This window comes from Bos mutus, chromosome 7 (assembly GCF_027580195.1).
Source record: "Bos mutus isolate GX-2022 chromosome 7, NWIPB_WYAK_1.1, whole genome shotgun sequence".
In the NCBI taxonomy this organism is placed as follows: domain Eukaryota; kingdom Metazoa; phylum Chordata; class Mammalia; order Artiodactyla; family Bovidae; genus Bos; species Bos mutus.
The window spans coordinates 85,299,414-85,327,223 of NC_091623.1; positions in this window are offsets into that span (position 1 = coordinate 85,299,414).

Below are 27,810 nucleotides of genomic sequence, written 5' to 3' on the forward strand. Positions count from 1 at the left end.
TAGCAATTTGAATCTCCAACACTAATTTGAATATTAATCATTTTGGAAAAAACATACACATGCAAATATTTTTCCTTTTGAATACCTGTCACCAAGATCCTGACAGATGGCTTGCTCAGCAGCCCTGCTTGCCTCCAGCATCTCGGGCCAGTCATCCTGTTTTCTTGCACAGCCTCACAGACTCCTACCTCACATAGTGCTCAAACCCTTCCTCCCTGGGCAGGTTGGGTCTTCCCACTCTGTCCTGGGGCTCCCTAATACTGAGGATTCCCCCAAGACATCCACAACCAGCCCCAGCTTGTGTGCAGTGATGAACATTCTTCCAACTCAATTAACCAAGTGTCAACCCATGCACCCCTGAGGGCATCTAAGCTGGGCCTAAGAGTCTGACCCAGACTAAGGCAAAGGAAAAAATTGGAGCCAGTGAGGAGGTGCTGAACTCCCAAGTAGTGGGTAGTGGGCGGTGCTAGAAAGATACTCAGCATAGCCTCAGAGAAGCTGTGAAAGGGGCTGGCAGCATATATGTCTCCTCCCCTGGTACCCCCGTACCTATCTGGCCAGGACTCTAGGGAAAGCTCTGCAGCTTGGTGCAATTGACAAGTGCCTAGAAACCCATGATGACTGGTACAATGATAAGGGTAGGGGTGGTAGCTCATGTGTTCTGAACTCTCCCTATAGGCCAGGCCCTGTGCTAATAGCTTTCAAAGTACTATCTCATGAAACGGACACCACGGTACCCAGTGCATTTCTCACCTCCACTTCACAGATGAAAAAAATCAAAGTCTGGAGAGGTCATGGCCCTTGTTCAGCGGTGGGCCCTGGACTGACCCTAGGTCTGAGCCAAGACCCTGCATCATCCTCCTCCAGGCCAGGCTGCCCTTGACCATAGCCTCTGCAGCTCCAGCCCCTAGTTCCCTCTCCCGCCAGTCCTTCCCAGCTGCTCAGCCCTTCCCTCCCCTTCTGTGAGGGTGCCCCAGATCTCAACCTCACCTCCATCACAGCCCTGGTCACCCCAGCTGCAGACCTCAGTCCATCCCACAAACCCCACCCAGCTTCTCCCCAACCTCCCCCTCAAGCTGAGTTCCAGCTGGAATGCACGTGGGGACCCAACCTACGTTATCCAAGTAGGATTGAAGAACTTGGTCATTCTTTCAGGAGGCACCTGCTGACAATGCCATTGCCAGCACTACAACAGGAAGTGCTGCCAGGCCACACCTGCCTCTTTCCCTGGTCTCTGCAGATCAGGCTGCTCCCTGAGGGGGCCTATGGGTATCTTATCCTTCCTTCACCAGCAGAGTTGTTCAGACAGTCACACATCTAGCTCCATCCTCAGAGTCAGAAGCTTTGCTGTCCCAGCACAGGTGACCACCTCTCCTAACCAGAGTTGTTTCTGAGAATGACATCCAGGGGTACAAGGGCAGAGGACAAAGGCAGGTCCTGGCTTATGACCAGTGATGACTACATAAACAGGGAAATGAATACATTCGCAAATACTAGATAGGTATTGAGGAGAGGGCCAGAATTGCCTTTTCTCAGCCATGAAATTAAAAGACACCTGCTCCATGGAAGAAAAGCTATGAAAAACATAGACAACATATTAAAAAGCAGAGACATTACTTTGCCAACAAAGGTCTGTATAGTCAAAGCTATGGTTTTTCAAGTAGTCATGTACAGATGTGAGAACTGGACCATAAAGAAGGTTGAGTGCCAAACAACTGATGTTTTCTAACTGTGGTGCTGGAGAAGACTCTTGAGAGTCCCCTGGACTGCAAGGAGATCAAACCAGTCAATCCTAAAGGAAATCAGCCCTGAATATTCATTGGAAGGACTGATTCTAAAGCTGAAGCTCCTATATTTTGGCCACCTGATGCAAAGAGCCTACTCATTGGAAAAGAGCCTGATGTTGGGAAAGATTGATGGCAGGGGGAGAAGGGGGTGACAGAAGATGAGGTGGTTGGATGGCATCACTGACTCAATAGACGTGAGTTTGAGCAAACTCTGGGAGATAGTGAAGGACAGGGAAGTCCACGGGGTCACAAAGAATCGGACACAACTGAACAACAGGTATTTATTGAGGGTGGAGGCTTTTCCTGAAGGAGGCAGAACTGAATAACCTGGATAGCCCTATAAGACTGCAGTTTGCAAAGGTTTTGTATGCTCATTACTTCCTTTTCATCTCTCACAAAAACCCAGTAGGTTGAGGCATCTTAAGAATACTGTAACCAGTTTACAGATAAAGAAACCAAGGCCCAAAGAAGGGAAGCAAATTCCCAAAGATAACTCACTTAATAAGGGATGGAGCCAGAGCACTCCACCACCACCAACAGCAACATTAAAAATCAGGTTAATTTCTATCTGTGCCCCACCTTCCTGAAAGGAGTATATCGATGTGGGAGAGAGCGGGGCCTTTCTGTAACTGTCACTTGGCAGAGTTTCCTGTTTTGCACACACAGCATGGACCCTAGATGCATTTCTGAGTTGAGGGGCCTCAGCGGCAACACCCAGGGCTTGTTGAACATCTTCAGTCCAGATCTGAGCAAGGGAGACTGTCATTTGGGAAGGACCCACTCTCCACAGCAACCAAGCTCCTCCGTGACAAATGACAATGCCTATTATACCCTCAGCCCCGGGGCAGACCTGGTCTCTTGAAGCCAAGATCCAGGTGTTACTCTAGCCTGGGCTAGACCCCCGCTGCATGGCCAGCACCCCTTCTCCATGCCCCATGGGATGCAGAAGCTAATTTATTCAGATGTGTGACAGCTAACAGGCTTATCTAACTACAGTAAAATAATTCTCTGAATTATTCATGTGATATTTGAAGTCATGATTGTAAGAACAAATTAGCCACCCCAAAACTGGAAATGAAGGCTGCCTCATTAATAATGCATCGGCCAGGGCAGGCTGGATAGCAGGAGCTTGGGTGACTCTGAGCATTCCGATAGGAGAGTCCCAGCCCCGGGGCCCTTCCAGCGAGGAGTGCCAGGGTCAGAACCAAGACACACCTGTGTTCCCTCTTTGAGGATGGATCTGCTTGGGCCTCTCAGGGTCCTTCCCTCTCTCTTCAGTGTCCTTAAGTCTTACCTTCTACGTTTGGCCAGGATTGCTCTATTTGCCCTTCTGACTCCTCAGCCCTACCCAGGTCATGAACCAGAAGACCTCACAGAGGCCAGGAGGCCCTAGCCCTGGTCCTCAGAGGTAGAGCATGTCTAGTTGGGAGCCTACCACATCCACTGCTGAGCGATCCAATCCCTCTATTGTCCCGGGAGGTCTGCATGTGACCCTGAAGTCACACTCACCTCTCAGTTAAGGTCGTAAAGCGAGTGTGCTAGACAGGGTGACACCAGCAGCCTGTCTCTCTGAGATTTTGATCATGGAGGGACAGGAGGGGTGGGAGGAGAGTGCCTCCTATCTGTCCCTTAAATCTCATTTCTCTGGACAAGCAATCAAGAACAGAGGCAGGAAGCATGTCATACATTATGTCTTCACAGCTCTGCCACAAACTGACTCAAAAACGGGGGCTAGTCAAGCAGCCTCTCTGGCCTCAGTTTCCTGTTTTGGCAAGTGGGACTAGAGGTACCTGTATGTCATAATACCCTATGACAGACAGGACCATTTTAGAGGGAAATAAATGAGAGCCCAGTTGGGAAGCTCTTTGGTAAGCATAAACATAACAAGGGAAAACCACTGCTGTCCAGTCATTTATTTACCTGATTACACTCTAACTGTCCCACAAAGGGAAACAGTAACATCAGCAATGATCTCTTGAGCCACACTCCTAATGCCAAGTTCTGGCCTCAGAGATCTGGAGACCCCTCCTGGCTCCATCCTAGATTTTCCAGGAGGTCCTGGGAGAACACAGGAGGGCCTCTCCCTGCCCCAACACCCCCGCCAGGGTGCCTCCCTGAGACCAGTGTGGCAGGTCGGGTGTTTCCACAATCAGGGCTGGGAGTGACCTTGGAAATGACAAGTGAGGTGGTAAAAATCAACTCCAGTGTGAGGAAGGAGTCAGAGCCCTTAGAGCCTGCAGTGCAAGTGAGGCCCTTTCCAGACTAACGCAGAGTGGACAAGAGCCAGGGGTGAGATGTAGGAGCAGAAGAGGCATGATCATTAACGGAGACATTAATGTTGGAGCAGGACCTCAAAGCCATGACAAATCTACACAGCATATTAAAAAGCACAGATATCACTTTACTGACAAAGGTCCAAATAGTCAAAGGTTTTACCAGTTGTCATGTATGAATGTGAGTCTTCTTCATAAAGAAGACTGAGCACCAAACAATTCATGGTTTGGAACTGTAGTGCCGGAGAAGACTCTTGAGAGTCCTTGGACAGCAAGGAGATCAGTCAATCCTAAAGGAAATCAACCCTGAATATTCATTGAAAGGACTGATGCTGAAGCTGAAGCTTCAATACTTTGGCCACCTGATGCGAAGAGCCAACTCATTGGAAAAGACCTTGACACTGAGAAAGACTGAAGGCAGGAGGAGAAGGGGATGACAGAGGATGAGGTGTTGGATGGCATCATTGACTCAATGGACTTGAGTCTGAGCAAACTCTGGGAGATGGGGATGGCAGATGTGCAATCCATGGGTTTGCAAAGAGTCAGACACGGCTGAGTGACTGAACAACAAGGACCTCACACAGACAGCTGGCCTTCCAGAGCGACCCGGGGTCCTGTGTGCTGCCTCGAGCAACTTCAGCTTAGCACTGTTGCCCACCCATGATGTATAGAACCACTCCCAGGGGTCCTCCCAGATGCTGGCATCGGTGAGCCACTGGCCTCCTCCTAGGGCCCCATCAGGCCAGACTCGGCCACAGTGAACACACTGGTCACCCACAACCTGGACGACAGGGTCAGCTGACCACACACTGAGGTGGACAAAGTCGACATCAGCCAGGAGGCAGCGCGGAGAAAGAGGCAACCTCATTTCTCAGGCCCAGCTTCTAAACACGTCACATACAACGGCACACTCACTCCCAAAGCAAGCAAACATCTCAGAGTCTTTTTGCAGGAAAACTAACATCTTCCCTTAAAAAATAAATATTGAGAGTATTTAATAAGTAAGTAAAAATGTTGAACTTCACAAGAAGGGCAGAGTTAGGTGTGGGCGTTTGCCCCCCACCATCACCACCATGAAAGCTGACCAGACAGGTGATTCTAGGCTATATTATGACCTCAAAGAAGCTACATTTAATAGAAAAATGAAGAACTGTTCTTGAATGCAACCCAGCAAGTGCTTGCTGCACAGTCATGGTGTGAGCCCACTCTCACAGGTGTTAGAGGAAGAGGATTAGCAGACGCAGTGCTGGCCACCAGCCCCGGCACCCTCAGTGGGATCCAGAGGCACCGAGGGTTAGGCTATGGTTAGGCAGCCCTGGGGAGGCCTCTTCAGCTGACCTCCCTCACTCTGCTCCACAGCCCATGTCCTGATTCTACATTCTTCTCCCTGACCCAGCTTACTTCGCTCATCTTCAATCTCCTCAACCTCCTCACTTCCTCCAGGGCGCCTTCCCTGACTTCAATGACTAGGTCAAACTTCCATGCTGTAGCCTCCCAGGACCATACCATGAAGGTATCCCCCTTCCCTGGACTTTGCCATCGTTGTCGATTCTTATATAGACAGATTTGTAAACACAGATCGAGATTTATATAAACAGATACACTCAGGAAATTAGTAGATAAGCATCCACCTTCCCCCAGCAGGCTGAGCGCCTGTGGGAGTTTCACGTCTGTGTGCCCTGCTGCCCGTCAGGCCTGGCTCACAGAATACCCTCAGTAAACACTTGTTGATGAAGTAGCAAAGAGCAAGTGGGTGGTCCTCTCTGTCCTTGGCCTTGGACCCAGGGGAGGCTCCAAGGTCACTGAGCTGACCACAGAGGCAGGAGTAATGAGAGCAAGGACAAGGGAGCCCCCTCCTGCCGAGACCTCGGCACCAGGCACAGTGCAGAGGGGAGACCAAACAGCAGGGAAGGCCTCACTCCTCACTGCACAGGACCAACACCCTTCCATGGGGAGACCAGAAGAGACCCAAGAAGTCTCCCAGTCAGGTGCCCGGAGAACCTGAGCCCCAGAGCTGAGCAAGCCGCAGCATGAGCCCAAGAAAAACACACCAGGTAGGGGCTTCCGGAATCAGCCAGAGAGCATGGGTTGTCAGGAATTTAAAGACAGAGCGAGGGCCCGGACCTGCCCCCTGCCAATTTAATACCAGTCCATGAGGTACAAAGTAGGTCATTCGCTCCCCAGTGCAGAAGTGCTGTGTATTTTTATAACTAGGTTTGAACATCATCAGGTGATGAGCTTATAACATTGCTGTCCCCTAGGGCATGGCCTCAATTTATGAGCCTTATTTTTAACTGGAGGAGAACAGTGCTGGATCAAATGCTACTTGTTTGTTAAGATCCCCTGGGAGGAAGTGATCAGACGAACGGTCAAGGTGGACAGCCTGGCCACGGACAGCAGGGCCTGATGAACCGTGCGCGCTGGGTACCTAAGTATCCTCAGGTTGAGCATCCACAGCCTTTTGCAGGGCGTGCCCTGCTGTGAAGAGCCTCCCTTTCCTTCTGCCTCCTCCTCCCTTCAGCACTTTATATTCTCTGCGTGCCTTTACTTGCTCCTCTGACCACTCAGGGAGGCAGGGGGGCTCAACAGGTATTAGAACCACAAGAGGTGCAAGGCCTCATCTGTGGTCACCTGCACATCAGTGAGGGCAGGAACCCAGCCTGCACCTCCCAGGACCCTGATCCTGCAGAAGCTGTAGGGCCTGTAGGAAAGATGCCCCAGGCAGCAGCAGGGAGAGACGTCAGGATTCCACGGATGCAGATGGCCACCACGTGGCCAAGACAGGCCTCAGGGCAGAGCACTGCATGCTCACCAAAAAGCATGTCTCCTCCTGGGCCTTTAGCAGAATGGCCTTTCCCAGCTGCCCCGGTGGTGAAATGTGGCCATGAGTCCTGACCGCATGGAATGTGGACATAAGCGATGAATTTCCTTGTATGCTCCTTGCAAGCCCGAACAGACCTCCCATGGGGGAGTCACCCTGGCTGCTTTCCATTCTGGCTGAAGAGGAAATGACCCCTAAGTGTCCGTGGGTCACTGAAGTCAGCAGAGTCATGACACAGTGGGGGCCTGAGTCCCTGAATCACTGTATCAGCTGCCTGACCAGAGTCACCCCTACCGGTGTAAGAGATAAACTTTATAACCTTATTGGTCTAAGCCACTGAAACGTTAATGAATTTTCTATCTTGCCCTGATAGACCCCAGGAGCCCCAAGGGGCCATAACCAATACTGCCTAGCCTCCTCTCCCAGCTCAGAAGGCACAGCAGGTAGGTGCAGAGTGACAGCTGAAGGACCATGTATCCCCCAAGGGCAGAAAACCACCACGCAGGAAAGGAAACCAGAGGCCCTAGTGAGCTTGGTCCTGGCAGGAACTTTCCACAGGCGGGCACACCTGGGCTTCAGATCAGGCCTCCAGGGCTCTTGCATGTCTGATCACAAAGGGAGGCAGAAGGACCTGATGGGAGAAGCACCCGCCTTGGTAGAGAAAGGATGGAGAAATGAGCACAGGTGCAGCGCCTGCTGATACCTCGGGCCTGGTCTCTCCAGCCCCAGCTGTAATGGGGGAAAGAGACTGTGAGGATGGAATTAGGTGCTGCGTGTAAGGCACTTTGCACCCAATAAGCCCCACTAAAAGCCTCTGATCTTCTTAAAGAAAATGGGGAACAAGGAGGCTGCTGAGGGCTCTAGCTGGCTGCGGACACTCCTGAGCCTCTGTCACTTTCCCATCTGCCAGACCCCAGAGGCAGATCACCCAGGCTCAGAAGCTACATTCAATGGAGAGAACAGCCACCCAGCCCTCGAAGTGCTCAGCTCTGAGCAGCCATACCCTCATAGGGGAGCATTCTCACCTCAGGCTACCTGCTCTGGGTGACGTCACACCTCCAGGGATGATCCAGCCAAGCGCCGCCAGGCAGGTAGGCTGGAGTTGCTGTTCTTGGAGGAGGGAAGGGGGTCTCGAAGTGAGCTGCAGCCATGGACACTTCAAACAGCCCCACAGGCAGGAGCGCAGGGGGCGGGATGAGCTGGCTGGGAGGCAGGCCGGGCCTGAGTTCACAGGACAGATGCACAGGGCCCGGAGTAAAATCCAGAGAACTTTGGCCTAACACCAAAGACCACAGCCTACATGCTCCTTGCAGACTGGCCATGGGCCAGCAGGATGCCAACCAGATGGGGGCCAGGCCAATGGCAGAGGCACAAAGGCATCTTCGGAATGCCAGCATGGGAGCTGCCCTGAAAGGACCACCTTGGCCCATAACCCTGGTCTCTTCAAGCCCAGCATGGGACCACCTAGGGCCCAGGTTCATCACCCCAAAAAGTTATTGTGGCTTCTCCTTTGTCCCAGGCTCTCCTTACATCTGGAGCACACCTCCATTCCGTGCAAAGAGCCTGGTGCAGCATGCTCTGCCCAGCACCCCGTCCCCCACCGAGTCTTCTGTTCCTCACATTCTTTTCCTTTCACACGGTCTCAGTTCTATTCAGGGACCCAGTAAATAACTACCCCTTCTCTGCCTGAACCTGAAAGTGAAAAGTGTTCAGTTGCTCAGTTGTGTCCAGCTCTTTGTGATCCTGTGGACTACAGTCCACTAGGCTCCTCTGACCATGGAACTCTTCAGGCAACAATACTGGAGTGGGTTGCCATGCCCTCCTCCAGGGGATCTTCCCCACCCAGGGGTCTAAGCCTGGTCTCCTGCATTGCAGCCAGATTCTTTACCATCTGAGCCACCAGGGAAGCCTTAGTCAACTGACAAATAAGATATTCAGGGAGGGAGAAACCAAAAGGTTACCTTGGGTTTTGAACAAGATGAACTAAGGAATTCAATTCCTCAACTGAATTGCATCTGAGGGCAAGGGGCTCTCTGATACTCGACCTCAAAAATAAGTAGGCTTTCCCACCCTGTCAGCTGGGGACACACCAGAGGACTGACAGCAATTAGGAGCACAGGCTGTCTGGGGACAGCCTGGATCCCAGAACTGAGAGAAAGAGAAGGGGCAGGGCGGTACACCCACTTCCTCCCCCAAACCTGCCCACCAGGGACAGTAATGGGCGGGGCAAGGGGTCAGAAACCGTCAGGGGAAACCAGAGGTGTGGAAAAATGATATTTCCCCCAACATCACGGTGAATAAAAACACTGACAAATATTTAAAATAGAAAACCAACCAACAAGGACCTAATATATAGCACAGGGAACTCTGCTCAAAATTCTATAAAAACCTATATGAGAAAAGACTTGAAAAAGAATAGATACATGTATATGTATAATTGAATCACTTTGGGGTCCACCTGAAACTAACACAACATTGTTCATCAACTATACTCCAACATAAAATAAAATTTTTAATTAAATTTAATTTTTAAGTGTAAAAATTTTTAATTAATTAAAAAAAATTTTAAGTCAGCAATCTGGGGGCAGGAGGTGGGATGGGAGTGGTTAAGAGCACAGGTTTCTGGAGGCAGACCTGGGTCTGACTTTTGGCTCTAGCTGTGTGACGCTCACTGAGGTTCTTGATCTCTCTGTGCTTCAGTTTCCTCCTCTGTAAAATGATGGTGGTGGTCACATCCCTACCTCATGGAGAGCTTGAGAAATCAAATAAGATCATCCACATCAAGCCCTCCACCTAACACCTAGGATCTGATGGTGGTGGCCATGGCAGCAGCCAGAGAAACTGCTTTCGTTTCCCTGAAGGCTTCAGAGTGTAGCAGGCAGGTGGTCACAGACAGAATATCAAGCCACGGGGGCAGGGCTGTGCGGCAGGGAGAGCATAGGGTGCTATGACAGTGGGTTTGGTCTGGGGGAAGCAGGGCAGGGACAAGCATCTGGGAAGAAGTGACATTTCAAATAGAGCTTGAAAGATGGGATAGGAACTGGGAGAGTTGGGGTTGGAGGCAGTGATGCTGGGGATGATGGGAGGGTGAAGAATAGGAGGGAATCCAGGTAGAGGAACAGTAGTGTGAGGTGGGAGGGGTTAAAGGACAAGGAAGCAGTTGGGGGCAATGGCAGCTATGTGTTAGGTGGGATGGAGGAAGCTATGCAGGAGAAGATCAAAAAGGCTGTCTGGGCCAAGCTAGAGAGGGCCCGGGCTAGGATCCTGAAAATCCAGGGGAACAAATGTGGGGTTTTTAGGCACCAAGTTAGAGACACTGAGCGCGTGCCAGGCACTCACTGACCTAAGCACATAGACACAGTGAAAACCCAGATGCAAAACCCTTGCTTCATGGCACCTGCACTCTAGTGGGATAGATAAAAAGAAGCAAGATATGCTGGTTACACATGAAAAAGAGAAATAAAGCAGAGAACAGGAATAGGTGTGAAGGGGGGGTGCAATTCTAAACAGGGAGTGCAGGGAAGGGCTTGATTAAATTAACACCATGACCAAACCTGCACGCTTAGGAGCAGGGCTTGGGTGACCAACGGAGAATGCATGGGAAGGGAGGCTGAAGGCTGTGGCCATGGCTGAGCCCTGTGGCTCTCCCCAAGGGACCCCCTAGGCTCACTCTGGCAGAGCGGGTGGGTTCTATGCCCTCTTCGTTCTTAGCCACACATATTCCCTGAGCTGAGCTGGGAGGGTTAATTCCAGCAGGCCTAGTACTAGGCTGAGCTGTGTTACTGAAACAAGAGATGTACCACACAGCACTACCCACCACCAACAGCGCAGGAAACTCACTGATTAATAGCGTTGTTTTGCAACCATGGGTCCGAGGAGTTTCAGGGCACTTTGTACCCACTAGACAGCATCATTTATTGAAAACAGCGAGATTGATGATTTGTGCCTGGTCTCAATGAGACCTCCAAGAGGCTCTGTTGTTAGGCCAGTATCAAGGCAAGAAATACGCCTTTGTGACCAGTTAGGGAAAAAGTCCTGGCCAAGACTCCATTTCTTAGTTCAAGGTCCTCTGTGCTGGAGGTTCCTGGTCCAAGAGAGGGGACAACTGGAGCCCAGCCTTGGCCTCTCTGGGTGGTGCCTCAAGGCAGACCCTAGCGAGGACACGGGTCCTTTTTGTAATGCTATCGCTGCATTGTATGCTTGTCCTGCAACAAGCTGCAGGTTCTCAAGCATCGTGTCTTGGGGTCCTGTGAGTCTGCTTTCCAACTGCCACGTTAGTGCTCAACCTGACACTCCTGTTTCAAGGTGGTAGGCAGGGGTCCTCAGCGATGCTAAACTAGACCTTGGAAGCAGGCCACCACTGCTACCATTTTTAAATGTCTTTCCCTCCGTACTCCAGTCACTGCTGGCAGGATGGGGCGCAAAACTTAGAAATGTTAAATGTTAACCAATTAAAAAAAGAAAAACTTTTTCTGAATTAAAACTTGTGGTAGTGGAAACTTGAATTTAAAATCAGATTTTCTAATTGAATTGAAGGCTATGCAATTAAGCCAGTGAATGACTAATGAAATGATTATAAAGCACTTTGCAGAAACGGTATGTAAATGCAGGCAGAGAACAACGCGATGTGATGACAGTTGCACTGCCAGCTGCTTGTGATTTGGGAGAGCGCAGTTCCGAGCTGTCCTGCAGGGACACCGGGCACCAATTCAAAACACATCACTGTCCTGACAGCCTTGAAGCCGGGCCCTTTGCAAGAAGCGGTATCCTAACTGCAGGGTTTGGGGTTTACCTGTAAGCCTACGTGTTAACAAGCAAAAGCATCACTTTGCCAACAAAGGTCCATATTGTCAAGGCTATGGTCTTTCTAGTAGTCACCCACAGTAGTGAGAACTGGACCATAAAGAAAACAGAGCATCAAACAATTGATGCTTTTGAACTGTGGTGCTGGAGAAGACTCTTGGGAGTCCCTTGGACTGCAAGGAGATCCAACCAGTCAATCCTAAAGGAAATCAACCCTGAATATTCATTGGAAGGACTGATGCTGAAGCTCCAACTTCGACCACTTGATGCGAAGAGCCGACTCATTGGAAAAGACCCTGATGCTTGGAAAGATTGAGGGCAGGAGGAGAAAGGGTCAACAGAGGACAAGATGGCTGGATGGCACCACTGATGCAATGGATGTGAACTTGGGCAGACTCCGGGAGATGAGGAGGGACAGGGAAGCCTGGTGTGCTGCAGTCCATGGGCTCGCAGAGTCAGACATGACTTGGAGACTGACAACAACAACTAGGTGACCATCGCATCCCACAAGGTGGGCAACTAAGTGGCCTCAGTGGGGCAGCTGGGAGAAATACCGCAGCGTCAGGAAATGTCCCTCGCAGTCCCCCTTCCCAGCAAAGCAACCTGTAGCCACACAGATTTACAGCCTCTTTGGAGACTAGAAAATATCTGCACATAGAGCCTAGCCAGGTGGGGGCAAGGGCTCTGCCACCCTGGGTCTTAGGTTGGTCCATATTCATAGCTGAGGGTCACAGGGCACACGCCGTTCAGGAGGTGGAACTCCCTACGGCAGCTCAACAGAGTAGTGTACCCAGCATGGTTGTCCCCTGTTCCTTTACCTGGAGAAGGCTTCTCAGGGGACATGGGGGTTCAGGGGGACTGTCTGGGCAGAGCCAGCTGAGTGCCTTGGAGGGATGCTTCTGGGGTAAGTGGAGATAAGAGCAGAAGCCTCAGGAGAAGGTGATGCATCCATTGCCTGCCCCCACAGCCTGTTTCCATGTACAAGGTCCCAGCCCTGCAGTTAACAGTCCACCTGTAGGTGGGGTGCGTGAGGTCCCCACTCTCCACTCCACCAGGTGAGATGGTCCCTGCTCCTTCAGTGGCCATGTCCACACCCTGTGCAGAAGTAGAACCAGTGCAGACCCAACTTCTAGGATCCCCTTCTTACTTCATTCTGCTCCACGATTTTTTTTTCTTGAGGGCACCTTGGAGCAAGCCATCTTTTCATAGACCACCAATGCCTAGCCAAGCATCACGGAACTACTCTTCCACAATTAAACTTTCTAGTCTGCAGTCATAACATGTCTATAAATAAAGCACAGTTTTCATTAAGTTCGCTCTCTGAGGGGGGAAAAAACTCCTAGAATCCAAACAGCACGGGTGGAATCAAACAAAGCCTTCTTCACAAAGGCTCTTGGGATCCTGGGAAGCCCCCTTTCTCAGGAAAAGCCTCCACTCAGAGAGGGGTTTTGCATGGCTGTTGGAGGCTTTCGAGACCCTTGGTGGGCGTGAACATGAGAAGGTCTTTCTCGAGGCTGAGGAAGAGCTGTGGAGAGGAATAGATGCTGCAGAGGCCAAGCTTGGCTGCCAGCTGAAGAGACAGATCTCATCCCCATTGAAACGGTAATTGCTTCACTGGGTCATCACTTTGAAAAATAATGTTGCAAGAGGCACAGAAGCAACTGGCTGCGAACAGCGCACAGGAGGAGCACACAGGGCTGCTGCTCAGAGAGGGGCCTCGGCAGCTGGACATCTAGAGCCACCGGGCCACAGGGCACTCCAAGAGGGATTCTCCACTCCTGAGCTGGAAGCTGGGGACAGGCCCTGGACCTGGTGGGGGAGGCCGGACACTCCAATATTCTGGCCCGTGGTGGCGGCTGCCACCTCTGGGAGCTGCCCTCAAGGAGTGTTCAGGACTCAAGTTAACACTCTGAGAGGCTACTCCAGAGCACCTTCGCCACTGAATCCCCTTCTGGCTTCACCATGCTGGGAGGTAGACATTATCACCCTCATCTGACAGACAAGAAAACTAAGGTGAAAGGGAGATTAAGTAACATGGCCAAGCCTCAGTCCTGTGCTAGCCTGAGACAGTCCAGTCCTGGATGAACCATTGGAGTTTTGAGTTTGGGGAGGGACAGTGCATAGATCAGCCCGGACACCTCCCCAAGCTCTAACCGCCCTGTCCTGTTCCACCTCCCTGCCCCACCAGGAAGCCACACTTGTAGTCGCTGTGCCCTAGGGATTTCTCCCAGGTTCCAGTACACTCTGGGTGACTGACCCATAGGAAACCTCTGTGCAGTTTTCTGTGTGTGATCGCCTATTTGTCTATCTGGTCAACAGATAATAACATAATGATAACAAGAAAGCTAGGCAACACATATGTTTGTAATGTCCCAGCCACTAAGTTGGCATTAAATAGTATTAAATTTATAATTTTTGGCTTCCCAGGTGGCTCAGTGGTAAAGGATCTGCCTGCCAATGCAGGAGACTCAGGTTTGATCCCTGGGTCGAGATGATCCATTGGAGGAGGGCGTGGTAACCCACTCCAGTATTCTTGCCTGGAGAAACCCATGGGCAGAGGAGCCTGATGGACTACAGCTCATGGGGTTGCAAAGAGTCGGACACGAGTGAGCACACATACCCAGTACAGTCACCAAGTTAAGCAGTATCTTGCATGACCCTCAGAGTCTGAAGGAGACACTGCTATAATCCCCATTTTACATATGAGGCTTGTACAGACAAGTCACCTGTGGTGAGGTGGAGTCTGGAATCCGGGGGCCCCCACTTTTAACTCCCACACGTCTACAGTTGTTTTCAGAAAACCCAGTTCACAGAAATCTGATAGTTCAGGGACAAATCATCCACATAACAAAAGGATCTTTCACTTTGGGAAAGGACCCACCTAGGGTTGGGCCACGCTTCCTTAATGCATTTAAAACCTGGTCTGGTTTACAGTGTCCTGCCTGTGACCTGATGGGAAGCTATGGGAACCCTGGGTGCCCCAGCTGCTGTCCTGCCAATTTCCCTACAGGGAAGAAGGCTCAGTGTTCTGGGTCTAGGAATTCTGGGTTGGTTGGTGCCCTTCTGTCTGGCTGGGCTTCACCATCTACCCTTGGAGAGGAGTCCAGGACACTCTTCTTGGGGCAGAGATGCGCACTCGGGCCCAGACCTGCTTGGTGACCTTGAGTGGGCTCAGCCACTCACACTCTGCTGGAGGTAACCCTGGCCACGGTGACCCGCCCTTGCTGGAGTTTCCAGGTGTAACTAATTAACGATGTAAAGCACTTAGAGACACAATCGCCTGATGGCTGGAGCCCATAAATTACCAGAGATGGAGCCCTGAGCATTTTGATGCTTCACTTGTGCTTGTTCTCAGTAATAAATAATTATCTTCTTAGACCTACAGCCCAACTCCACAACCAAACGTTCCCCCACTCCTCCCAGCCTGGAGGAGTCAGGCATGGACCCCTATTGCTGGGCTTCTCGAAGGTCATAGGCAACAACCAAATGCAACGCTTGGCCTCTGATTAGACACTAGTCTGAAGAGACGATTCTATAAGCCATATTTGGGGAAATTTGAATGTAGATAAGGTACTAGACTGTGTCAGGGATTATATGTTAGGTACAATAATTACTGTGATGGTTAATTTCATGTGACAACTTGACTGGGCCCCAGGGTGTTCAGACATGTGGTCAAACATTATTCTCTGTGTGTCTGAGAGGGTTTTTTGGATGAATAGGTAGACTGAGTAAATCAGACTGCCCTTTCTTACGTGGGGAGACCCATCTGCCCAGTCGAAGGCCTGAATAAAACCAAAAGGTTGTCAGGCTGACCCATGAGTAACAGGGCATGCTTCCTGCCTGCCTGCTTGAGCTGGGACACTGGACCAAACCATCAGCTCTTCCTGGGTGTCAAGGCTGCTGGCTTTCACAACGGAACTTCTCCTGGGCCTCCAACTTGCTAGCAATTAATACCAGTCTTAGGATTTCTCAGCCTCCGGAATCACATGAGTGAATTCCTTACAATAACTCTTTATGTACCTACATACATCCTGTTTCTCCTGTTTCTCTGGAGAACCCCTATTAATACAATGGAATTATGATTATGTATCAGTAGTATCTTATTTTTCAGAGACGTATATTGAAATAAGTATGGGTAAAATGTAATAATGTCTGTAATTTATTTTTAAATACTTCAGAAGTAAAAAGCAGATGAAGCACATACGACAGGATGTAAACAGTAGTTCAATCCGGGTGACAGGCACGAGAGTGTTCCCTGTGTTGCTGTAATACATGTCATAGTATACATGCCCATTATCCCGTTCATTCTACTTTTCCGTATATATATTTTCATAATACAAAGTTTAAAAACAACACAAACAAGACAAACATGATTTCTGAGACCTGCTCTAGCCAAAGGCACAATTTTCCCTCATAAGCTAAAGGCTGAGGGAGATGAGTACGTGACTGAGGAAGCAGAGCCTGGGGGAGGGGTGCTGGAAGCAGAGAGTCTGATACTAGTGTACAGACTGAGGAGGACAGGCACCCAGCAAGCAGACCTGTTGTAGCCACGCGTTCCGGGAAACAAACTCACTCAGAAGGACAATGCAGATAGTGGGGTGCCGTTTATTTCACCGGCGCGCCCAAGGCAGAGTCTCCTCTTAGCCAAGGACCCCGACCAGCATTTGTGAAAATCTTTTATACCCCATGTGTACGTGTCCAAACCCACGACTCCAAATTCCTTGAGACTTACATAAACCAAGGAAAATACAATCCCAATAACCCCATCATTCACGTGCTATGTGCTCATGCTATGTGCTCAAACAGTCAAACAATTAGCCAATAATCAATAAGCCTGAGGTTATACTCTGATAGATAGAGAAAAATTTATGGCCTGTCTGGAGGAAGGGGTGATTAGTGTATGTTTTCTCTTAGGCGATGAGTAACCGAGATATGATCTTCACCTGTCTGGAGGGGTCTTATCCTTCTGTTGTTTTCATAGGCACTAAACACAGAGTTCAGAGTCCGTTGGAAAGGTGGCCGAGCATGATCAGCATGAACAGCCTAAGATGGAGTCCAGGCCCTATGAATTCCTTCTTCAGACCTAAATATATGTGAGGGTGTTGCTTCCTTAATAGGAGTTTATGTCTCACTTGCCTGTCAGTTTCAAGCAAGTGTCCAGGAAGTGAACAGCATCCTCCACACCATGATTCAAGGCCCCAGGATCATTATTTCTGCGGCTCTACCATCTCTTACAGCCTTTGGTCATCTTCATACAGCTGATGAAAGGACAAAGAATCTGGCCCTTGAAGCGACATCTTTCTCTTCCATTCACATTCTACTATTTTGAATCTATTTTGTTAGTCACAAAAAAAAGCTAGTCACACAGTCATGCTTAGGTGCATGGAATAGGGGTAGGGAAATGGGGATATAGCTGGAGAAGGTTCCTGGATGGGCTTTCCAGATACTGCTCTTTGCAATGGCTGTGGGAGGGTGGATTTTGGTGGGCAGCCAGCCCCCTCTGCCATACACAGCTTTGGCTTAGGTGTGGTTGAGCTAGTGATAGAATCACTGTGGTTTTAGAGCAAATAATGAGTCCCCCAAGGGAACAAGAACAAGTTGAGCAGGAGCCCCCATTCTGAGTCTGGCCTCATACTCAGACACACTGTAGGAGACCACCAAGTGAGCAGTGAGGCCCCAGCCTCTAGGAACCACCAGATATATTGGAACTCTAATGCATGAGATCAGCAGTCACCAGCCCAAGGCAGGAGATAATCAAATGCTGAGTGGTGCCTGGCACAAAGATGAGAGTGTAAATTTTGGGAGAAAAGGAACTGTTTCTGTATGTTGCTGGCTGACTCTTCTGTGCCCGGCACAAGGACTGGCATGGAGCCCCACCTCAGAAGACCTCCGCTGGCTCAAATTAAACTGCCTGGAGGAGACAGGGCAGAAAAGGGGGAAGGGGTGGCCCTGAGTGTTCTGTTGACCTTCCTTGGAAGGATTTCTGGAGATGGAGGATTAATTAAATAAAGGCCTGAGGCCGAACCAAATCCATCAAGCAATACGAACAGCATGGACTGTCTGGCCAGAGGGTAGCAGGAGTCCTTCAGGGTGCTGGGGAGCTGACTGGGCTCTTTTCCTCCATGACCCTGATCATCGGTAGTGATATATGTGAAACTATTGCACTAGACCAAGAGCTCCCTGAGGGCCGAAGCCTATCTTCCCAGGCATCACTGAGCCTGCAGGCCCTGACCCATGCTAGGTGCTTAGTGAATGAGTGCAAGGCCTGCTAATGGGACGGTCAGCCGCTATCTGCACCATGAAGCTGCCCAGGGCAGGGAGGTGGCCCTCCACCTGTCTGCCCATTCTGCCTGGAGCTGGATTTTACCTCCAGCCAGAACTTCCTTTGTTTGCTCATTAAGTTAATGTTTATTGTGCTCCACCAAGGGACCTTAAGAGGCCTGTAAGTTTCCTTCTCCTGTACAAGCAAACTCATATCTGTCCTAAATGTCCTCATTTACCTCAGGTAATTAGTACAGTGGACCCCATCCTGGTGCTTCATACTCCCCTACCTCCAAGCCCCGCCAGCAGCAGCAGCCAGCCTGCTATGGTAACCCCCACCCACCCACCATGTCTCTAGAGAAAACCTGAGGACTTCCCTGGCAAGGACAGGGGGACAAGGGTTAGCTAGTGGATCTGAGGTTCCTCCAGGGGCCTCTGCAGCTGCTCCGGCTCCTTCAGGGAACATTAGCCCCATCTGTGAGCTACTCATCTGGCTTGCTTTCTCATCCCCTTCTCATTGGTTGGAACACTGATGCATTTGGGAATCATTTCTTAATTAGAAAACACATGCAAACAGCATCAAACATTCATGAGAGTGCAGGGGAGGGTCTCTTACAAACAAACTTTGACTAAAGTGTGGCTGAGCCCTCTCCCCACCGCCCAGCTGTGTTGTCCCCACCGTCCCTCTGGGCTGGTCGGCCAGGACAACTCCCTGTAGCCGCATTCAGCAAGGCCTCCGGACCAGAGCCTACTGACGGCTGTGCCGCTGGGCCCAGGACTTTGCAGCCTGTTTCCACCCTAACAATGGACTTTCTTTGCTGTCCATTTATCCTCATATTGATTTTGCTATAAACCCACACGGCACTCCCCTCCCAGGCCAGAGGGAGAAACCTCCATTGATTATATTGGAAGAAGGTTTGTTGTAAAAAAGCGAAATGCCTAAACCATCGAAATGAAGTAAGCTTTTTGAGGGTCCATAAATCACCCACGATAATGCCGCAAATGAACAGGGCTTCTTAAACACCCGGAAAATACGACACCATAAAACAGTTCTGACAAGAAATCACAGCCCCTCTCTCTCTGTAGCTGCCATTTGAAAAGCGCCATCAATAACAGTTATTGCTGTTTGGTAAGCAAAAGAGGGAAGTTGTGTCGGACTCCTTTTGAAAGTTCTCTCAAAGTCACTTTGCTCGAATGGCAGTGTGGCATTTCTTCACACAGTAAATACATCCCAATTATGAGCGTGTCATGTTGGCTTTTACAGTTCACTAATCACAAACTTTTTTGTATGTCATTGCCAACCAGTGTCTCCCTAATCGGGATTTATGATTTCGTTTGCCCGTTAGTGGCGATCAGGAGTGTCATAGCAATGTCCCAACTTTAGAGCTGGAGGGCTCACCTCGGGCCCAAGGTCATTTCCTCCTGCCCTCCTCTAGTCTGAAGGCCAAGGTTCTGCCTGTCCCAGGGAGCGACGGGTGGGGGCTTATGCAGAAACACTCCTCTGGAGTCCCCTCATCCCCAGGGCCCAGGTCATGAGGCACCCTGGTCTGGTTCACCTCTGAGGGCCCACCTTCTCAAAAGCTCCAAACCACTCAGGGGGCAAAAATACTCAGCAAAGCCTGCAGTCAGACACATCTCAAAAGGGAATCAGCTTTGGCTCTTCTAAAAGAGATGCTGAGCCCAGAGTGCCTGTCTCTTCCCTGAGTCACCAGGCAGCCACCAGGCTGGGTTTGCAACCAGCCTGCCTCTCAGCCCTTTGGGGCTCATGCCATGCCCTCTAGTAGACACACGTCATCAAGTCATCAAACAGGCTCTAGCCTCCAGGCCTCGTAGAGCCAGGCTCTTTCAGAACCCCTGGCCTCTCCAGCCCTCATCTGGTTTTGTGGTTCGGCCCAAGTGCACGCTCTGACTGCTCCCCAGCCCAGCAATGTCAGAATTCGTCAGCCAAAATTCACCGCTGCGATGACAGTGGCTCCAGACCAGCACATCGGTATCACCTTAGTGTTGCCCTGGGCTCCAATCCTTCAGTGCTCCCACTCCAGTCCTGTGGCTGAGAGTACACGCCAGGGAACAGAGGATGCAGACCAAGGATGCCACCAGGCACCTCCTGCACTGGGCAGGGCCATCAGACTGGGTGGCAGCGCCCTGGGCGAGGCAGCCTGCAGACCCCTGGATGCAGGTCCCAGAGCAGGCCACTACACGTCTGGGGGTTACATCAGACCACAGCAAATGCCACAGAGCCAGGGCCACAGTCATCAGGAACACAGGGCAGAGCTGGGCCTATCAAGACCTTAGAAAACTCAAGCAGTGACTCCAGATCAAAACAAAACAGATCATACCAAAATGTAAGATGACCTCGCACCACTCTGTGGTAAATACTTGCATGCTTTATTCAGGCAAAGTTTTCTCTTGGTGCCTGCATGAGTTTCCAAGGCCTGCCTTAACCAAGCACTACAAACTGGGTAGCTTAAAACAACAGGAATTTATTCTCTCACAGTTCTGGAGGCCAGGAGTCAAAAATCAAGGTGTTCACAAGCCTATGGGAATTTTGCTGTATGATTCAGGGTACTCAAACTGGGGCTCTGTAAAAACCTAGAGGGGTCGGGTGGGGTAGGAGGTGGAAGGGAGGTTCAAGAGGGAGGGGACATATGTATACCTATGGCTGATTCATATTGATGCATGGCAGAAACCAATGCAATATTGTAAAAGCAATTATATTTCAATTAAAATAAATACATTTTTTACAATCCACTCAAAAAGTGGGCAAAAGACCTAACAGACATTTCTCCAGAGAAGACACACAGATGGCTAATAAACATAAGAAGAGATGCTCAACATCACTCATTATTACAGAAATACAAATCAAAACTACAATGATATCACCTCGGCCCAGACAGAATGGCCATGATCAAAAGATCCACAAACAAGGGCTGGAGAATGTATGGAGAAAAGGGAAGCCTCCTACACTGCTGGTAAGAATGTAAATTGATACAGTCACTATGGAAAACAGTATGGAGATTCCTTAAAAAAAACTAGGAATAAAACCACCATATGACCCAGCAATACCACTTCTAGGCATATACCCTGAAGAAACCAAAACTGAAAAAAGACACATGTACCCCAATGTGCATTGCAGCACTAGGTACAATAGCCAAGACTTGGAAGCGACCTAGAAGTCCACTGACAGAGGAATGGATAAAGAAGCTGCGGTGCATTTATACAATGGAATACTACCTAGCCGTAACAAGAATGCATTTGAGTCCGTTCTGATGAGGTGGATGAACCTAGAGCATGTTACACAGAGTGAAGTAAGTCAGAAAGAGAAGAACAAATATCATATATTAATGCATATATAGAGAATCTAGAAGGATGGTACTGACGAATCAGTTCGCAGAGCAGCAATGGAGATGCAGCCATAGAGAACAGACTTATGGACAGGGGTGGGGGAGAAGAACGTGAGATGAATGGAGAGAGTAGCATGGATGCATATACACTGACATATGTAAATAGATAGCCAACGGGAATTTGCTGTATGACTCAGGGAACTCAAACTGGGGTTCTGTAATAACCTAGAGGAGTGGGAATGGGCGGGAGGTGGGAGGGAGATTCAAGTGTGAGGGGACATATGTATACCAATGGTTAATTCATGTTGATGTATGATAGAAATTAAATCAATGTTGTAAACCAATCATCAATCAATTAAAAATAAATAAATAAATAAATTTTTAAATAAAATAATTTTGTAATGGGTGTTTACAGAGCCAGGCTCCCCAAAAGACTTTGGGGCTATCCTTCCTGCCTCTTCCAGCTTCTGGTGGCTCCAGGCCTTCCTGGACTTCTGGCTGCAGAACAATAATCTCTGCCTCTGTTTTTACATGGCCTCCTCCGTGTCTGTCTTTCTTCTCTAGCTCTCACAAGGGTACTTGCTATTGGGTTTAGGGCCGAGGTAGGTTTTCCTGGTGGCTCAGGGGTAAAGAACCTGCCTGCCAAAGCAGGAGACCCAAGAGACGTGGGTTCGATCCCTGGGTTGCGAAGATCCCCTGGAGGAGGACATGGCAACCCACTCCAGTATTCTCCCCTGGAGAATCCCCACAGACAGAGGAGCCTGGCAGGCTAGAGTCCATGGGGCCACAGAGTCAGACATGACTGAAGCGACTGAGAACACACGTACAGTCCAGGATGCTCTCAAGGTCTTTGACTTAACTACATGACAAAGATCCTTTTTTCCCCAAAAGGTCACATTCACAAATCCCAGAACATGGACATAGCTTCTAGGGGGCCCAGTTCAGCAAAAGCAAGTGCCTTGGCTTTGCAGGTACCTTAGTCCATGCTTAGCACTCTGGATGACGGAGAGCACCTTTGTTGAGCCCTGGATTTGTGACTAATGCTAATATCATTAGCTATTACTAAGACTTAACAGGTGCCAGTCACTGTGCTGAATTCACACCCTTTAGCCCAGCTAGCCCTCCCAACTGGCCTGGGAGATGGAAACTATGTCATGTCCATTGTACAGAGGGAGAAATAAGCTCTGAGACACAAATGAAGTTGTTCAAAATCATTATTCAACATGTCAATCATAAATCTAGGGTTCAAACAAGGTTCTCTGGTTCTTTCTTGGAAAAACTATACAGTGCTATGGACACCTGTGGGCCCGTGTTAACATCTTCTTGTGTGTGTGTGTGTGTGTGCACTCAGTCGTTCAGTCCTGTCCAACTCTTTGCAACCCTATGGACTATAGCCTGCCAGGCTCCTGTCCATGGGATTCTCCAAGCAAGAATACTGGAATGGATTGTCATTTCCTTCTCCAGGGGATCTTCTCAACCCAGGGATCAGATGCGTCTCTTGGATCTCCTGCATTGGCAGGTGGATTCTTTCCCACAGAGCTTCTTACCCACTCCATTTTTCCCTCCTTATATATACAAAAACATGGTTTTGTTTTTATTTTTTTCTTTGATTATTATTATGGACTCTAGGATTTTTCCCCCATTAAACGTCTTAGAATTTCCATGATCATCATTACTCTTTTTGTTACTAAATTTGTCCCAAATTTGACCCTTGGAATCCCCTTATGGCTGGTTCTTATGTCTTTCAAACATGACCCCATTAAACCTTTGATAAGTTCCTTGCTTTCCAGTCTATGATATTCCAGGTCCACTTTGTACTTTCCCTGCTCTAGAAACAGCATCAGCTGTTCACAGCTTAACAGACTTAACCTCCCAGCACATCAGGAGGAGTTCTGACTCAGCAACCCCCGATTTGCTCTGGAGCTTCTTATGGGGCCAGGGATTGGGGATGGGGGGGTCGGGGGAGGCACAAAACTTCTCAGGAGTGATGGGTATCTCCTTCCAGGTCTAGATGTTAAGGCAGTTCAAGGGGATGGATCATCTCTGGTCTCCAGGGCAAAGAAATGACTCTCTGCAGTGCAATTTTCCTGAAAAAGACACAATGCAAGAGTCCTCCTCTAGACCAAGAGAGTAGGAATTGAGGGGTTTGGGGCTGGAATCTGTGCAGCAGCTCACACACCACCCACTCTCTCCTTCCCTCCCAGTGCCCGCTTCTCCCTGGCTCCCCTCCAGGGAGGACTCAACCTTGCTTCTCCTCTGAGCTCCTGGGCACAGGCTCTCCCCCACCCATGGAGCATGGAGGCCACCATCTGGCCCTCTAGGCTCTGAGCCGCTCAAGTACAGGTGGTGTGGGGTCTGCATCGAGAGTCACAGTAGGTGCACAAGTGGGCTATGACTGTCTGCAAGTGCTGTTTTCTCTGCCTCTTTTTAGTATTATCTCAGGGCTTGTGATTGGTTCTGATCGTTCAGCCTCAGGGCATGCAGAGCTCTTGCTTTTGGTAATTACCCCAAATCCTCCCAGCTTCAGACACAGGTAGCCGTTGCTCTGTGCAATGGGGTCTGGATGGTGATCATTTGTGACTTATATTAATATTTACAACAATAACATTTTTCATGGGTAAGGTGGGTTGGTTTTTTTTTTTTTTGGTCACTGCAGGAAATGAAATGCAAATTAACAACTGTAAAGATTATAACATAATGAAATAGGACATAAATGATGAACTAATGAATTAAGTGACTCCAAGGCATGGAGGGAAAAAATGCTCTTCAAAAGCAAACATGTAGATGGAGCAAGAGATTAGTAGTCTGGGGAGAGGGCCACCCAGCCCGGGGGATGGTCTCTCTCAATACTTTATCGGACTCAATGGCTCTCCTCTGTCCAGCCAGTTGCTTTAGCCAAAACAAAACAAAACAGGAATCCTCCTTGACACCACTCTCTGCACATCCTGTCAAGTCAATGTGTCACAATTCTTAAAGATTTCCACTTCCCTTGAACCAGCGCCCTGCCTACTCCTGAGTTCAGGAGCCCATTCCCCTAATACCCCTCCCCACCCTTCCGGGGGCCTCAGCCCCTCCAGTTCACCTCTCTCAGTCACTGGTGCAAAGTATAAGTACGTGCCTGTCATTCCTCCTTTTAAAAAAAATTAATCAATAAAGTGAAGGACAGGGAAGCCTGGCACGCTGCTGTTCATGGGGTTGCAAAGAGTCAGACGTGACTGAGCGACTAAAAATGACAACAAATCAATAAAGCAAATAATAAGAAAAATAATACTTTCAAATAATAAAAAGCAAAGCAAATAATAAATCACCAAACAATAAATATCCTCTCCAGTGATTCTCCATTGCTTTCTCCTTAGTCTCTCTTTGTTCAGCCTCAGATAAAGGAAACTACTGAAAGACGTCCCTATGAAAGAAGGCTCAGTGCCCCATGGAACAGGTGTGCAACACTGGAAAAGAGGAGCCTCAGAATGGCAGTGGGAGGTGTTCTCCACATGGACAGTATCAGAAGAGGGGTGCATCACTGCTTTAGTCAAAACTTTTTGGTTGCAAATTCAGAAATCCAGTTCAAAGTGACTTAACAAAGATGGGAAACTAAAAGTCGAGGGATTTCGGGCACGGTGGGATCCAGGGCAGAGATGATGCCTTCAGGGCTCTGTCTCCCACCATGTCTCCTCGGTTTTGATTCTGTGCTGGCTGTTCACTCTTATGGGTAAAATGTCTTCTAACAGCTCCAGCTAAGAACCATGAGGCAAAAGAGAGCATGTTTCTTATTCTTTGTAATTCCAATAAGGGCCCTAAGTGTACTCCAACTAGACCAACTTTGGTCATGCATGTGAACCAAGCACTGAGAAATGAAAAAATGCAATAGGTGTCTTCCTCGAAAACAGCTTCCAGCAAGCATGTCCTCCTGGTTTCCCCTCCTACCTCCCTGGTGCCTTCTTTTCAGAATCTTTGTCAGTTTCTTCCCATCTCTCCCACTATTCAACATTGGCCAGTTGAGGACACAAACTTCAAGCATCTTCTTCTACTAACAATCCTTCACTTGTGATATCATCCAGTCTCATGACTTTAAATGCACTCCATCTGCTGACCCTCCAACTTGATTTCTCCATCCCAGACTCGCTCCCCAGCTCCAGGGTCTCTTGACAGCATCACTCTGGTTTCTAACGGACATCACAAACCTTACATTTCCAGGATGGAAAGCCTGTCTTTTTGCTCCAAGCCTGCTCTTCATACATCATCCACTTCTCAGTGGAAATCCATCCTTCTATTTGCATATGCCACAAACACCCTTACTTCCTCTCTCTCTCCATATCCAAATGATCAGCAAATATGTCAAAATCTGACCCCTTCCACTTCCTCTTCCCCAGTCCAGGCACCCAGTGCCATTTCTCATCTGGGTTACACTGAGCCAGCTTTCCAGGAGGCCGCCCTGCTTCCACCCTTGCCCCACCGTCCATTCTCAACAAAGTGCTCCTGTCCAAACATGGGTGAGGCACCATCACTGCTCTGCTCAGAACCCTGCAGGGGAAGTCTGAGGTCAGGGTGCCAGCATGGTTGCATTCTACTGACAGCTCTCTTCCTGGTTTACAGATAGTCTCCTCGCTGTGTGCTCACACAGTGGAGAGAGGCAGTTCTGACATGTCTTCCTCGTTTCACACGGGCATTAATCTTATCATGGGGTCCACACCCTGAGGACTTCATTTCAACCTAATTACCTACCAAAGGCCCCACTTCCCAGAAAACCATCACTTTGTGGGGTGGGGCTTCAGCATGTGAATTTGGAGGAGCCACAAATATTTGGTCCCTAACACCACACTGAGGTGAGGTGCTGCTGCTGCTGCTAAGTCACTTCAGTAGTGTCCGACTCTGTGCGACACCATAGACGGCAGCCCACCAGGTTCCCCCGTCCCTGGGATTCTCCAGGCAAGAACACTGGAGTGGGTTGCCATTTCCTTCTCCAATGCATGAAAGTGAAAAGTGAAAGTGAAATTGCTCAGTTGTGTCCGACTCTTAGCGACCCCATGGACTGCAGGCCACCAGGCTCCTCCGTCCATGGGATTTTCCAGGCAAGAGTACTGGAGTGGGGTGCCATTGCCTTCTCCAGAGGTGAGGTGCTAGTAGACTGAATTTCTGCACTCATAGGGAAGGGAAAGGGGCACACTCACCCTTTAGTCTCACCAGGCTGGGGCCAGTGCTGGCCCTCACCCAGGCGCTAACACCTCACTCCATATCCTCTGTGATGGCTCATCTCTAACCCCGTTGGCCTCTCTACAGTCATCAGCCCAGGGCACCACACTGGACCTTCCTGGCCCAGCAAGCTGGGCTCACTCTCTGGCCCAACATGCCCAGATACAGGCCCAGAGAGCTGCCTGGGGATGGCATAACGTTGAAGCAGACACTTCCAAGGTCCAAGGAGGCCCACTCAGGCCATAAATCTAGGCTGGGTGGCGTCTCACTCTCTCAGACGCTAGGGGAACCTCGCGTGGGAAACTGGGGAACTGCATGGATGGGTACCAGGCTGGCAGATTGTCCCCCAGTGCCTCCTCTCAGGCAGCCTGAGCAGATGAGCCCTTACAAACACCGATTCTATTTTCATACAAATGTCTGTAGTTGTGGCAAATACACAACTGGGAGACAGAAATATGACATAAAAGCCAAGTCAATTCTGCAAAAGGTGCTTCCTGGTGTTCAGGGGGCTTCAGAGAGCCGTGTTAGCCACCTGTCAGAAACAGTGAGGGAGCCAGATGGAGCTCTTTGGAGAAGCATCAAACAAGTTGGAGATGAATCTTCATGGAAAGGGGTAATGCAATCAGGCCCAGGGAGCCACTGGTAGGGGTAGGCAGTGCTATTCAGGAAAGCAAATAATTAACAAGAGTCTGCTCCACTCAGCTTAGGAGGGCAGCTGCCGCCACAGTACTCAGCTCTCTCCTGAACCACCAGTGCGCCTAGCTACTGCACCCTTCCTCCTGGGGAGCCCAGTGATTCCTGAGAACATCACCGAGTCCAGAAGCCCAGGAGGACTCGGTACCAGATCTGAGGCTTTGCATGAATTTCCTGCCCTGTGCCTTCCTCCTCTCCAGTTATTATCTGAAAATGGCAAATGAGGGCTCTTCTTGTGAGGAGAAACCAAAGAACTGATGGAGTCCAAGTCATCTACTGCAGCATGAAGTGAAGTGAAGTGAAAGTTGCTCCATCATGTCTGACTCTTTGCGACCCCATGGATTATACAGTCCATGGAATTCTCCAGGCCAGAATAACGGAGTGGGTAGCCTTCCCCTTCTCCAGGGGATCTTCCCCACCCAGGGAACGAACCCTGGTCTCCCGCATTGCAGGCAGATTATTTACCAGCTGAGCCAGGACTGCAGCATGGTTATTCTTTAATAGAAATGAAGGGAAGGAGTGAGGAGGGAGGTTTCTAAGGTCCAAAGTCACAGGCAAAGCCAGTGCTCCAGGAAGTTAAAAGGGTGGCCTTGCTGCAGGGCTCCTTGGATATGCTGATGAACATGCAGGTGACATAT